We start from the raw sequence: 15634 nt of genomic DNA, 5'->3' as shown, positions 1-15634 counted from the left end.
ACAGACATTTCAGATCAATGGAACAGAATAAAGGACCCAGATCAAATATAAGTTCAGGCAGCTACATCCACCTGATGGTCAACAAAAATGCCACAAAATACTAATTGGAGAAAAGATAGGCTTTTCAACAAATGGTGCTGAAAAAAACTGGAAATCACTATTTAGAAGGATGAAAATAGATCCTTATCTCTCTCCATGCACAAGAATTAAGTCCAAATGGTCCAAAGACCTTAATATCAGTCCTGAAATTCTGAAACTGCTAGAGGGTAAGTAGAGGAAACCTTTCAACATATTGGCATAGACAATGACTTTCTAAATATCACCCTAGTTGCCCAGGGAAAAAAAAAACAACAACACTAATCAAACACTGGGATGTCATGAAAAAATGACAGAGTTTTGTATAGCAAAGGCCACTATGAATAGAGCAAAAAGGCAACCCATAGAATGAAAGAAAATCTTTGCCAGCTATACATTTGACAGAGGGATAACCTCCAGGATATAAAAATAAAAAGCTAAATAATAAGAAATTAAACAACCAATTAAAAATGGGCTATGGAACTAAATAGAGAGTTCTCAAAAGAAGAAATACCAGATGGCCTATAAACATCTAAATATGTTCTACATCCTTAGCCATCAAGGAAATGCAACTTAAAACTACTTTGAGATTCTATCTCACTCCTGTGTGAATGGCTATTATCAAGAAAACAAATGACAATAAGTGCTGGCAAGGATTCAGAAAAAGAGGAACCTTTCTATACTGCTGCTGGGACACCCATTGTGGAAATCAGAGTGGATGTTCCTAATACAGCTAAAACTAGACTTATCATATGACCCAGCTATGCCACTCCTAAGCATGTATCTCTTAAGGACTCTTCACACTACCATAGAGATATTTGCACATCCATGTTTTTTGCTGCTTTATTCACAATAGCTAGGAAATGGAACCAGCCTAGATATTCCTCAACTGATGAGTGCATAATGAAAGTGTGGTACATTTATACAATGAAGTTTTATTCAGCAGTAAAGAAAGATGAAATAATAGAATTTGTGGGGAAATGGATGGACCTGAAAAGGATTATACTTAGTGAGGCAACCCAGGCCCAGAAAGCCAAGCACTGCATGTTCTCTTTCATATGTGGATCCTAGCTACAAATGTTTGGACTTGTATGTGAGTTGGAATAAAACTGGGTAGCAGAGGCCAGTAAGCTCAAAAGGGGATATAAGAGAGGGAGGAAAGGGGAGGAGTTAAGGGAATTGTATATATGTAAGTAGAAGAATATATGGAAGTGGAAAGTCCTAAATGAGGTCAGGGGAAGATATTGGGTAAAGAAAGGGTAGGGGGAGGGTTAATGAAAATCTAACAGGGTATGAATAAGTCATATGAAAACCTGATTTTTTGGGACAATGGCACACCCAGAAGCCATAGATTATTACTAGAAAATTTTCAATGTCAGAGATGGGATACCTACACAAGATCATCATAAGAAGAGGAAAAGATGATGGCATCAAAATTAAAAAGAGACTGAGAGGGGAAGAACATGTGATGTAGAGTGGAGTTGTGAAGGGGGAAGGAGGGGGAAGGAATTATCATAGTTTATTGTCTATAATTATGGAAGTTGTCAATAATAATTTAAAAAGTTTTTTTTTTTAAGCACAATATAAGGAGATGAGGGATTCCATCTGAGATTTCCCTCTAATTCCTCCTGGAGGCCATGGGTTGCTCTTTGGACTCAGGTCTTCACAAGGTACTGAATCAAAACAAACAAACAAAAAACAGCAAATGGGGGAAATTTTTTTGTTTCTTTTTGTTTTTTTGAGGTAGGGTCTCACTCTAGCTAAGGCTGATGTGGAATTCACTATGGAGTCTCAGAGTAGCATCGAACTCATGACGATCCTCCTATGCTGCCTCCCAAGTGATGGGATTAAAGGTGTACACCACCACACCCAGCCTCTCTAATATTTTAATCATGACGGAGTATTATATTTTGTCAAAGGCCTTTCCTGTATGTATTAAAATAATCATGTGACTCTTGTGCCTATTTATGTGGTGAATTCTAGGGCTAGAGCCAGACCCTACCTCAAAAAACAAACAAAAGGAAAAGCATTTCTTGCACTTGTATATGTGCACACACATCCACACACCTCTTCTGGAGGATTTCTACATAAAAGAATGTCAGTGTTTGGGCTGGAGAGATGGCTTAGCAGTTAAGTGCTTACCTGTGAAGCCTAAGGACCCACGTCAGCCAGATGCACAAGGGGTACACACGTCTGGAGTTCATTTGCAGTGGCTAGAGGCCCTGGTGTGCCCATTCTCTCTCTCCCTCTATCTTCCTTTCTCACTTTGTCACTCTCAAATAAATAATGAACAAAAAAAGAATGTCAGTGTTCAAACACTGTAATCGTGGCATAAAGACTCACACAGACCAATGTGACCTTACACATGGATGATTTTTTGAGAAAGGTACCAATGAATAGGAAAAAGATAGTCTTCAACAAAGGATTCTGTGAACACTAATCTTCACATGCACATACACAAAAAGAAGTTGAGACCTGCTTTGTTTGTATGTGCCCTGTCCCCACAATTTGTATGTTGAAATGTGACCACTAAGATGATGACATTAGGAGATAGGTTCATAGGGAGATGATTGGAAGATAAGCACCCTGCCTTACTTAAGTGTGTTGGTGTTCTTATAAAGGAGTCCTGTAGAGCACTTGTTTTTCCCATTTTCCATGCAAAGACAGCAAAAAAAGAGTGATATCTATGAGGAGCAGGTCTTCATCAGACTAGTACTAGATCTCTTGAGCAGCTTGATCTTGGATTTCTCAGCATCCACAACTATAAACAATAAATTCTCTCAGGAATTAATCTCAGATATATAGTCATAGTTCAACATAATCAAAACTATCAATATGAACATCAAATTTACAGAAACAAAATTGTATGACTGGGGCTGGGAAGATGGTTCAGTGCTTGCTTGTAAAGTTGGCTGGGCCTGGTTCAATTCCTCAGAATCCACATAAAGCCAGAAGCAAAAAATGGCTCATGCATCTGCCATTCATTTGCAGTGGCAAAAGACCCTGATGTGCCCATTCACTCACTGCCTCCCACAAAATAAATTAAAATTAAAGAAAAGAAAACCATATGACCATTTCAATAGATGTATAAAGGTATTTGATAAAATTCAACACCTTTTTTGGCAAAAGCCTTTCACAAATTAACAAGTGAAAGATAGTAAGTGCACATCTAATAGTAACTCTAAGACCAGGAATAAGACAGGATGACTGCTCTCACTACTTCTATTCACTATAGTTCTGAAAATCTTAAAGGAGTCAGGCAAAAAAATAAATAAAAATTACACAAATTATTTATTTATTTATTTATTAGTTTATTTTTATTTATTTATTTGAAAGCGACAGGCAGAGAGAAAGAGGGAGAGAGAGAGAGAGAGAGAGAGAGAGAGAGAGAGAGAGAGAGAGAGAGAGAGAGAGAGGGCGTGGCAGGGCATCCAGCCACTGCAAAGGAACTACAGACATGTGTACCCCTTGTGCATCTGGCTAGCATGGGTCCAGGGGAATTGAGCCCCGAACTGGGGTCCTTAGGCTTCACAGGCAAGCGTTTAACTGCTAAACCATCTCTCCAGCCCAAATTACACAAATTATAAAGGAAGAAATCAAGTTGTAACTTTGCAGATAACAATATTTTATACACCTAAAATGTAATTAAGACTTTAAATGTAGGACTTCTGGTTAAGATGGCAGTGTAGGAACCATGCCAAAGCAACCTACAGGAGAAGGAGCAAAATACACACTTTTACTAAAAAGTGAGGTGTATAAGAAATTTAAATGGTGCTAGGTGTTGTGGGGCATGCCTTTAATCCCAGCACTAGGGAGGCAGAAGTAGAAGGATCACTGTGAATTCAAGGCCACCCTGAGACCACAGAGTTAATTCCAGATCATCCTGGACCAGGGTGAGACCCTACCTCAAAAAACCAAAAAAAAAAAAAAAAAAAAAAGAAATTAAAATGGCTGCAGAGAAGTAGGAGAGATTCAGAGCATCCAGAGCCCACACAGGCAGGCTGAAGTGGCTCCAGCAGCGGGTGCTCCAGGCCCTCAGGGCCACAGCTGCCAGGCTTGGCTTGAGCCACAGGAAAAGCCAGCGCCCAGCTCGGGCGAAGACAGCAGCAGTCCAGCGACCTAGCCAGCCTACTTGAACCCATAGGGCACCAAAGAAGGACCCAAGCAGGAGTGAAGCATAATAATGAGAGCAAAATCATCCCGAAAGGTAACTGGGATTATACCAGGTCAGTACCTGCCTAACAAACCTGGTATATAGCCCTGAACTGGAAGTGCTAATTGCACCTTCCTTATCAGGATAAATTATATGTTAAATCTGATGGATGGTTAGATTTGCCATTCTTAAATAGGCTATATTTTGGGCTTGTTATTTGTTGCTTCTTGATTTATAGTGGCTTTCTTTCCTCTTCTGTTATACATTAGGGAAGGGTCTCACGTGGTCACAAGCTGACTTGGAACCATAAACAGACCAGAAATTTTAACCTCCTTGTTGATAGAGGATCTGGTTGTCGTAATACCTACTTTTTTTTTTTTTTTTTTTTTTTTTTTTTTTTTGGTTTTTTGAGTTAGGGTCTCACTCTGGTCCAGGCTGACCTGGAATTAACTCTGTCATCTCAGGATGTCCTTGAACTCATGGCAATCCTCCTACCTCTGCCTACCGAGTGCTGGGATTAAAGACTTGCACCACCATGCCCAGCTATAATACCTACTCTTGTATATATACTCTGTGCTGTTTTTCATTGACAATGTACATTGTTTAGTTAAAATTTAGAATCTATCTGTATTTTGTTCCACTAAGCCTACTTGAATATTCCCATAGCAGGCAAACCCATCACTATTGTAGATACTCTGAGAGTCTTAAGAGCCACACCTAGCACCTTAAGGTTCTACCCTGAAGACATATAACATCATAATGATTGATACATCTAATAATACCCAGCTAACTAGAAGATCCAAGCATTAAATTAACCAAAGATGCAAAAATATATACATTATAATACAAGAAACATCAAAAATCAAGACAATATATATCCACCAAAAAGTATCAATGCATCAGAAATGACCTCCAGTGAGAACGAGTTAGAGGAAATGCCTGAGAAAGATTTAAAAGAATGATTGTAAATATGTTCAAGGAAGTCAAAGAAGAAATCAAAGGAATGAAAAAGAAAAACAAAGGGATCAAAGAAAACACAGGATGCCAACTTAATGAAATAAAGAGGTCAATACTAGACATAAATAAGGAAATAGAAATAATAAAGAAAAATCAGTCAGGATTACTAGCAATGAAGAACACAGTTAATGAAATAAAAAAACTCTGTTGAAAATCTCACCAGTAGAATGGATGAAGGAGAGGACAGAATATCTAAGCTAGAAGACCAAGTGGCAGATCTAATACAGTCCAACAAAGAGAAAGACAAACTAATAGAAAAGTATGAATGGGAATTTCAAGACACTATGAAAAGATCAAACATAAGAATTCAGGGCACAGTAGAAGGAGAAGAATTTCACTCCAAAGGCATAGTAGGCATCTTCAACAAAATCACAGAAGAAAACTTCCCCCAAATTGGGAAAGAGGTGCCAATGCATACACATGAATCGTTTAGAACACCAACCAGACAAAACCTGGCAAGAACCTCTCCTTGCCATATTATAATCAAACTATCAAACACACAAACAAAATAAAAAAATATTAAAAGCAGTTAGAGAGAAAAATCATGTTACCTACAAAGGCAAACTCATCAAGATTACGGCAGATTACCCAACATAAACTTTAAAATCCAGAAGGGCTTGGAGTGATGTATTCCAAAATCTGAAAGATAACAACTGTCAACCAAGGTTACTTTGTCCTGCAAAGCTATCCATTCAAATAGATGGAGAAATAAGGACCTTCCACAACAAAAGCAGGCTAGAGGTGTATGTGAAGACAAAACCAGCTCTACAGAAAATACTTGAAAGAATCCTCCATGCTGAAGAGAAAGAAAAGCACACATATAAGGAACTGGGAAAAAACAAACAATACTCAAATACTAGTTAACACAAGAAAAAAAAAAAAGGTAGAACCAAAAAAAAAAGGCAAACATAAATGCACAGCTTTCAATAATATCTCTTAATATCAACAGCCTCAATGACCCAACCAAAACCATAGGTTTACACACTGGATTAAAAAGCAGGTCCTTCAATTTATTGCCTCCAGGAAAACCAGCTTTCTACAAAGGATGGACATTATCTTAGGGTGAAAGGTTGGAAAACAGTGTTTCAACCAATTGGCCTTGAAAACAAGCAGGGGTTGCTATCCTAATAACTGCCAAGGTAGACTTCAGTCTAATGTTAGTTAAGACACATAAGGAAGGTCACTATATATTGATTAAAGGCACACTCCAACAGGAGGACATTACACTCCTAAACATATATGCACCTAACATGAGAGCTCCCAAATTCATCAAACAAATTCTATTAGAACTAAGGCCACCAAACACAGTGGTAGTGGGGGACTTCAACACCCCACTCTTATCAATTGACAGATCATCCTAGGAAAAAAATAAACACAGAGACATCTGAACTAAATGAGGTCATAGAAGGAATGGACCTAACAGATACATACAGGACATTTCATACAAATGCTGCAGAATATACATTCTTTTCAGCAGCACGTAGAACATTCTCTAAAATAGACCATATAGTAGGACGCAAAGCAAATCTTAACAAATGCAGGAAAATTGAAATGATTCCTTGCATTCTATCTGACCACAATGGAATCAAACTACAAATCAATAGCAAGAAAGGCTATAGAGCATACACAAAATCATGGAAAGTCAATGATACACTACTAAATGATGAATGGGTCAATGAAGAAATCAAGAAGGAAATCAACAAATTCATAGAGTCAAATGATAATGAGAACACAACATACCAAAATCTCTAGGACACAATGAAGGCAGTCCTAAGAGGTAAATTTATAGTTTTAAGTGCCTATATTGAGAAATTAGAAAGGTCACAAGTAAACGACCTAATGCTTCACCATAAGGCCTTGGAAAAAGAAGAACAAGGCAAACCAAAAATCAGTAGATGGGAAAAAATAATAAAGATTAGGGCAGAAATTAATGAAATAGAAACCAAACAAAACAATCCAAAGAATCAATGACAAGGTGGTTCTTTGAAAGGATAAACAAGATTGATAAACGCTTAGCAAATATGACCAAAAGAAAGAGAAAAGGGACACAAATTAATAAAATTAGAGATGAAAAAGGCAACATCACTACAGATACCAGAGAAATTAAAAAAATCATAGGGACATACTATAAAACCACATAGCCCACTAAGTATGAAAATCTGAAAGAAAGGGATGATTTTCTTGATTTATATGACCTACCTAAATTAAATCAAGATGAGATTAATCACTTAAATAGACCTATAACAAGCATGGCCATCCAAGCAGTTATCAAAAATCTCCCAACTAAAAAAGTCCAGACCCAGATGGATTCACTGCTGAATTTTACCAGACCTTCAAGGAAGAGCTATCACCATTGCTTCCACCATTGCTTCTTAAGCTTTTCCAGGAAATAGAAAAAGAAGGAATTCTACCAAACTCCTTCTATGAGGCCAGCATCACCCTGATACTAAAACCAGGCAAAGATAGAACAATAAAAGAAAATTACAGACCAATGTCCGTCATGAACATAGATGCAAAAATTCTCAACAAAATATTGGCACAGAATACAAGAATATATCAGAAAAATCATTCATCCTGACCAAGTAGGCTTTATCCCAGAGATGCAGGGATGGTTCAATATATGCAAATCTATAAATGTAATACATTATATAAATGGATTGAAGGACAAAAATCACATGATCATCTCGTTAGACTCAGAGAAAGTGTTTGACAAAATCCAACATCCCTTCATGAAAAAAGTCCTACAGAGACTTGGAATAGAAGGAACATATCTCAATATAATAAAGGCTATTTATGACAAGCCTACAGCCAACATATTACTAAATGGGGAAAAACTGGAAGCTTTTCCACTAAAATCAAGAACAAGACAAGGGTGTCCACTGTCCCCACTTTTATTTAATATAGTTTTGGAAGTCTTAGCTATAGCAATAAGGCAAGAGACACACATAAAAGGGATACAAATTGGAAAGGAAAAGATCAAGTTATCATTATTTACAGATGACATGATTCTATACATAAAGGACCCTAAAGACTCTACTAGCAAACTGTTAGAGCTAATCAAAACTTACAGCCATGTAGTAGGATACAAAATAAATACACAGAAATCAGTAGTCCATATATGCTAACAACAAACGCACAGAGGATGAAATCAGAGAATCACTCCCATTCACAATTGCATCAAAGAAAATAAAGTACCTTCGAATAAACCTAACTAAGGAAGTAAAGGATCTCTACAATGAAAACTTTAAAACACTCAAGTGAGAAATTGCAGAAGACACTAGGAAATGGAAAAACATCCCTTGTTCCTGGATCAGAAGAATCAATATTGTGAAAATGGCAATCTTACCAAAAGCAATTTACACATTTAATGCAATCCCCATCAAAATTCTGATGACACTCTTCACGGAAATAGAAAAAACAATCCAAAAAAAAAATCATTTGGAATCACAAAAATATCTCAAATAATATTAAGCAACAAAAAATAAGGCTGGTGGTATCACAAGACCTGATTTTAACCTATACTACAGAGCCATAGTAACACAAACAGCATGGTACTGGCACAAAAGCAAACAGATAAATCAATGGGATAGAATAGAGGACCCAGACGCAAGTCCAGGTAGCTATAGCCACCTGATATTCGATAAAAATGCCCAAAATACTCATTGGAGAAAAGACAGCCTCTTCAGCAAATGGTGCTTGGAAAACTGGATATTTACCTGTAAAAAGATGAAAATAGATTCTTCTCTCTCTCTCCATGCACAAGAATTAAGTCCAAACGGAATAAAGCCCTTAACATCAGACCTGAAACTCTGAAACTGCTAGAGCAAAAATTAGGGGAAACCCTTCAACATGTTGGTCCTGGCAAAGACTTTCTGAATATAACCCCAATTGCTCAGGCAATAAAACCACAGGTTAACCGCTGGGACCTCATGCAATTACAAAGCTTTTGTATGGCAAATGACACACTAATAAAGCAAAGAGGCAACCTACAGAATGGGAAAAAATCTTTGCCAGCTATACATCTGATAGAGGATTAATATCTATGATATACAAAGAATTCAAAAAATTAAATAATAAGAAATCGAACAAGCCAATTAAAAATGGGCTATGGAGCTAAATAGAGAGTTCTCAAAAGAAGAAATATGTATGGTGTATAAGCATCTAAAAAAATGTTCTATATCCCTAGTCATCAGGGAAATGCAGATTAAAACTATGTTGAGATTCCATCTCACTCCTATCAGATTGGCTACCATCAAGAAAACAAATGACGATAAATTCTGGTTAGGATGTGGAAAAAGAGGAACACTTCTACACTGTTGGGGGGGGATGCAATCTAGCCCAGACATCGTGGAAATCATTATGGAGGTTCCTAAGACAGCTAAAGATTGATCTACCATATGACCCAGCTATAGCACTCCTAGACATATATCCTAAGTACTCATCTCATTACCTTAGAAATTCCTGCTCAACCATGTTTATTGCTGCTCAATTCACAATAGCTAGGAAATGGAACCAACCTAGATTTCCTTCACCTGATGAGTGGATAATGTAGATATGGCACATTTATACAATGGAGTTCTACTCAGTCGTAAAGAAAAATGAAGTTATGAAATTTGCAGGAAAATGGAGGGATCTGGAAAGGATTTTACTAAGTGAGGTAACCCAGGCCCAGAAAGCCAAGCGTCGCATGTTCTCTCTCACATGTGGGTCCTAGCTACAGATTATTGGACTTCTGTGTACGAAGGAAAAAATTCAGTAGCAGAGGCCAGTAAGCTAGAAAAGAGATATAAAGGGAAATGAAAGGAATGGAGGGAGTACTTAATAGGATGGTATTGTATATATGTAAGTAGAAGAATAGATTAATGGGGGGTGAAAAGGCCCAAAATGAGGTCAGAGGAAGAGATCGATAAAGGAAAGGTGGAGGGAGAGCTAATCAAAATCTAAGAGGATATAAATACATCATATCAAATTTACTTTTTGGACAATGGAACACTCAGGAGCCATAGATTATTGCTAGAAAATTTTCAGGGTCAGGGATGGGATACCTTCCAGTGAGTTGTTGGCCAGGGAGGTCCCTGATGGCCCCAAAACATTATAAGCCATTGCCAAGGCCGTTGGTTTCCCACCAGGAATAGATGGTAAGACCCTATTGCTGAAGACTCCACATACTTGGGCTGCAAGGCCACTGAGAAATCCTGCTGGAACTGAACTGATAACCTCCTCATAGAGATCAGCTAACAGAAAGCTGAAAGAAGCCATTCTGCATGCAGTTCAATGGGAGAAAGAGAAATCACTAGTGAAGATACTCAACAGTGGACATTTCAAGCCTTATATTTGGCCAGCCAAGCCAAATGAGCCAACTGGTGCAATAGTGGCACATCTGTCATAGTGGAAACCAACTGCCCTCTAATTGGACTGGAGGCCTGCTCCATGGGAGGGAATACATCCCTGATACTGAAAACTTAAAACAGGTGTAGTCATGAGCCCTAGGGGTGTAACATCTGTTGTTGTCTGGTGAAATGTATATACTATGCTTATCAAATTGCCCAGTAAGCACTTTTGTTAATGTTCACACCCTTATATTAGTGCTACTCTCACTTTGGGTAGAGAATTTTCTCTTTTCAGATGGCAGACCTTGTGATGACTCAGAAGGTATCATGGTGCTGGAAAGAAGTGACCGCAGTGCTCAGTACTGCAATATCTCTATCACACCTTCCAAGGTTCAGGGTCTAATGGGGAAGAGGTGGCAGATAGAATGTAAGAGCTAAAGGAAGGGTAGGACTCCATACAATGTGCTCCTTTTAGACACAAAATTGCCTGGATATCCATGGCCTCACAGTGCCTGACATTACCTGCACAAGACCATTATAAGAGAAGGAAAAGATAATGACATCAAAATTAAAAGAGAGACTGATTGAGATGGGGAGGGGATACAATGGAGAGTGGAGTTTCAAAGGGGAAAGTGAGGGGAGGGAGGGTATCACCATGGGGTATTTTTTATAATCATAGAAGTTGTTAATAAGAATTTGGAAATCAAAATTTAAATGGAATATTTAGAACTAAAAGCTATTAGAAGAAAAAACATGGGAAAACCTTCATGCTTTGGTTTAGGCAAATTCAAAAGCATAGACAAACAGGATGACATCAGAGTAAAAAAGCTTCTGGTCAGTAAAAGAGACAGTGAAGAGCAAAATGGGAGGAAATATTTCCTTGCTCTGGTTAAGAGGTCAGTTTTCAAAAGATAAAGAGAACTCAAATAACTCAAAAATAAGAAAAAAGAATTAAAAATGCATAAATCACCTGGGCATAGTGGTGCATGCTTTTAATCCCAGCACTCAGGAGGATCACTGTGTTCAAGGCCAGCCTGGGACAACAGATTGAGTTCCAGGTCAGCCTGAGCTAGAGTGAGACCTCTTCAACAAGTGGTGCCGGGAAAAATATGTAGAAAGGTGAAAATAGATCCTTGTCTTTCTCCATGCACAAGAATCAAATCCAAGTAGATCAGGGACTTTAATATCAGACCTAAAACTTTTAAATTGCTAGAGGAAAAGGTCAGCGAAATCTTTCAACATATTGGCATAGGTAATGACTTTCTGCATATAACACCAATTGCTCAGAAAATAAAACCACTAATCAACTACTGGGATCTCATGAAATTACAAAGCTTTTGTACAGCAAAGGACACTGTGAATAGAGCAAAGAAACAACCTACCAAATGGGAGAAAATCTTTGCCAGCTACTCATCTGACAGAGGATTAGCATCCAGAATATACAAAGAACTCAAGAAACAGAACAATAAAAAAAATCAAACAACCCAATCAAAATATGGGCTATGGAACTAAATATAGAGTTCTCATCAGAAGAAAGCACATATGGCACATAAACATTGAGAAAAGTGTTCTACATCCTTAGCCAGCAGGGAAATGCAAATTAAAACTAACTTGGAGAGATGGCTTAGCAGTTAAGCACTTGCCTATGAAGCCTAAGTACCCTGGTACAAGGCTCAATTCCCCAGGACCTACATAAACAGATGCACAAGGTGGCACATGCATCTGGAGTTCATTTGTAGTGGCTGGAGGCCCTGGCGCACCCATTCTCTCTCTCTGTCTGTTGCTCTCAAATAAATAATAATAAACAACAAAAAAAATTTTTTTAACTACCTTGGGATTCCATCTCTCTCCCATCAGAATGGCTACCATCAAGAAAACAAACACCTTTAATCCCAGCACTTGGGAGGCAGAGTTAGGAGGATTGCCGTGAATTCGAGGCCAGCCTGAGACTCCATAGTGAATTTCAGGTCAGCCTGGGCTAGAGTGAGACCCTACCTTGAAAAACCAAAAAAAAAAAAAAAGAAAAAGAAAACAAATGTTGGTGAGGATGTGGTAAAAGGGGAACCCATCTACACTGTTGGTGGGAATGTAATCTGGTACAGCCATTGTGGAAATCAGTGTGGAGTTTTTTGAGATAGCTAAAAATAGATTTACTATATGATCCAGCTCTAGCACTCCTAGGCATATATCCTAATAACTCTTCTCATTACGTTAGAGATACTTGAACAACCATGTTTATTGCTGCTCTATTCACAATAGCTAGGAAATGGCACCAGCCTAGATGTCCATCCACAGAAGAATGGATAATAAAGATGTGGTACATCTACACAATGGAGTTCTATTCAGCAGTAAAGAAAAATGAAATTATGAAACTTGCGGGGAAATGGATGGATCTGGAAAGGCTTATACTAAGTGAGGTAACCCAGGCCCAGAAAGCCAAACATTTCATGTTCTCTTTATATGTGGATCCTAGCTACAAATGTATAGACTTGTATGTGAGCTGGAACCAAAAATCAGTAGCAGAGGCCAAAAGCTAGAAAAAGGCTGTAATGGAGGGAGGAGAGGGAAGGTCTTAAGGGGATAGTATTGTACATATGTAAGTAGAAGAACAGATTACAGGAAGGGGAAAGGCCTAAGCAAGGTCAGGGGCGGAGATTGTATATAAGATAGGTGGGGGAAGTCAATCAAAATTCAATATATTCTGAATAAGAATATGAAAATCTACTTTCTTAAATAATGGCACATCCAGAAGTCACAGATTATTACTAAAAAATTTTCAGTGCCTGGGATACCTTCCAGTGAGTCATTGTCCAGGGAGGTCCCTGTTCCCTCTAAAACATTACAGGCTATTGCCAAGGCCCTTGTTTTCCTGTGAAAAAGAGATAGTAAGACCCTATTGCTGAAGACTTCTCATGTCTGAGCAGCAAAGAAGTCTCTGAGAAATTAAGCTGGTGCTGAGCAGAAAATCTTCTCTCTGTAGTCCAGCCAACTGAAAGCTGGAAAAAGCTGCACTGCATGCAGTCTTATGGGAGACAGAAACAATGGACAATGAAAACCTCAAGTTTGGCAGACAGGCCAAATGACTGAATGAGTGCAATAGTAGCATGTCTGCTCTGGGGGAAACCAACTGCTCTCTGATTGGACTGAAGGCCCACTCTATGGGAGGGAATATGTGCCTGGTACTGAAAACCTAATCAAAAGCCTATGGCAGAGGTCATGAGCCTTAGGGGTATAAAGCCTACTGTTGTCTGCATAAATGCATATATTACTTTCACCAAAGTGCCCTGAAAGCACTACATTTAATGTTCATACTCATATATTAATGTTACTCTCACTTCTGGTTAGATAAGCTAAAGGCAACATAGTGCTGAGAAGAAGGGACAGAGGAATGTCCAGCACTGAAACATCTCACACACATTGCGGAACAGGTGGCAGAAAGAACGTAGGAGTCAGAGGAAGGGTCCCACTCCTAATTTGGCCTCGATATCCAAGACCTCCCAGTGACTAGCAATACCCACACAAGACACTCACAGTAGGAGAAAAAGATGATGACATCAAATTAAAAGAGAGACTAATGGAGAGAGGGAGGGGATATGACAGACAGCAGAGTTATGAAGGGGAAAGTGGGGGAGGGAAATACCATGGTTTGTTGTCTAAGTATAGAAGTTGTGTGTGTGTGTGTATATATATATGTGTGTGTGTGTGTATGTATGTATGTATCTGTATTAAAATTTTAAAAAACAATGAGGAGTTCCATTGAGGTGGTGTCTCTGGAGTCTTTCTCACCTGGTCAGTCCCAAGGACACAGATTTACAGAATGAGTGAATTGGAACAGTTGAGGCAGGAGGTAGAACAGGTGCACAGCCAGATCCAGGATGCTAGGAAAGCCTGCAATGATACAAAGCTTGTTCAGATACTGCTAACATGGACTCTGTGGGAGGAATACAAATGCAAAGGAGACACAAGCTGCGGGGCCATCTCACTAAGATCTATGCTGTGCACTCGGGCCGTGACTCAAGGCTACTAGTCAGTGCTTCACAGGATTTCCTTGGGATAGCTATATGACGAATAAGATGCATGCCATCCCGCTGAGATCCTCCTGGGTGATGACTTGTGCATACACTTCTCCTTCTGGGAACTACATCACCTGTGGAGGCTTAACATACAACCTGAAGACCAGAGAGGGCAATGTGCAGGTGAGCCGGAGCTGCCGGGCCACACAGGCTACTTATCCTGGGGCTGCTTCACAGATGACAGCCAAATCATAACCAGCTCAGAAGACACAATTTGTGCTTTGTGGGATATTGAAACTGCACAACCAACCACCACCTTCACAGGACACTGTGGGGGTGTGATGAGTCTTTCCCTGGGTCGCGATGCACAGACCTTCGTTTCTCCGGCTTGTGGGATGTTCGAGATGGAATGTGCAGACAGTCCTTCACGGGTCACATCTCACATATCAACATTGTCGGTTTTTTCCCCAATGGATATGCCTTTGCCACTGGCTCTGATGATGCCACTTGCCAGCTCTTTGGCCTCTGGGCAGACCAGGAGTTACTGATGTATTCTCATGAAACCTATTCTGTGGAACTGCTTCCATAGCCTTCTCCAAAACTAGGTACCTGCTGCTGGCCGGTTATGACGACTTCAATTGTAACATGTGGGGCACCCTGAAAGGAGAATGTGCAGGTGTCCTTGCTGGTCATGACAACCGTCTCAGCTGCTTAGGTGTAACCGATGATGGCATGGCTGGGGCTACAGGATCTTGGGACAGTTTTCTCAGAATCTGGTATTAAAGGTGTTGGTGCCTCCAGAGTGCTGGGATTAATGGCATGCATCACCAAGCCTGACTCAGTCTTTTTTAGAGTAGATATTAGCATATAATTCCTGATATTCTAAAAGGCTGGTCATGAAACTTGACATTTTGAGCAGCCCTTTAAACAGTTGAATCTCGCTGTTCACTTCATGCTCTGTTCAGAGCAGGTGCTCGTATTTCAGGAGCTTCATCGAGCAGGTTTGTGCCTGCATCGGAAACTTTCCTTGTGTCCTCTGGAGGTCA

General features: G+C 39.3%; 1 pseudogene; it reads left to right on the top strand.

Moving 5' to 3' along the window:
- The first annotated feature begins 14392 nt into the window (after positions 1 to 14392).
- LOC101594199 lies at positions 14393 to 15371 on the top strand (annotated as a pseudogene).
- The last annotated feature ends 263 nt before the right edge of the window (positions 15372 to 15634 follow it).

This window comes from Jaculus jaculus, chromosome 19 (assembly GCF_020740685.1).
Source record: "Jaculus jaculus isolate mJacJac1 chromosome 19, mJacJac1.mat.Y.cur, whole genome shotgun sequence".
NCBI lineage: Eukaryota > Metazoa > Chordata > Mammalia > Rodentia > Dipodidae > Jaculus > Jaculus jaculus.
The sequence above is the reverse complement of the archived record's forward strand: the minus strand, read 5'-3'. Positions and strand labels throughout refer to the sequence as shown.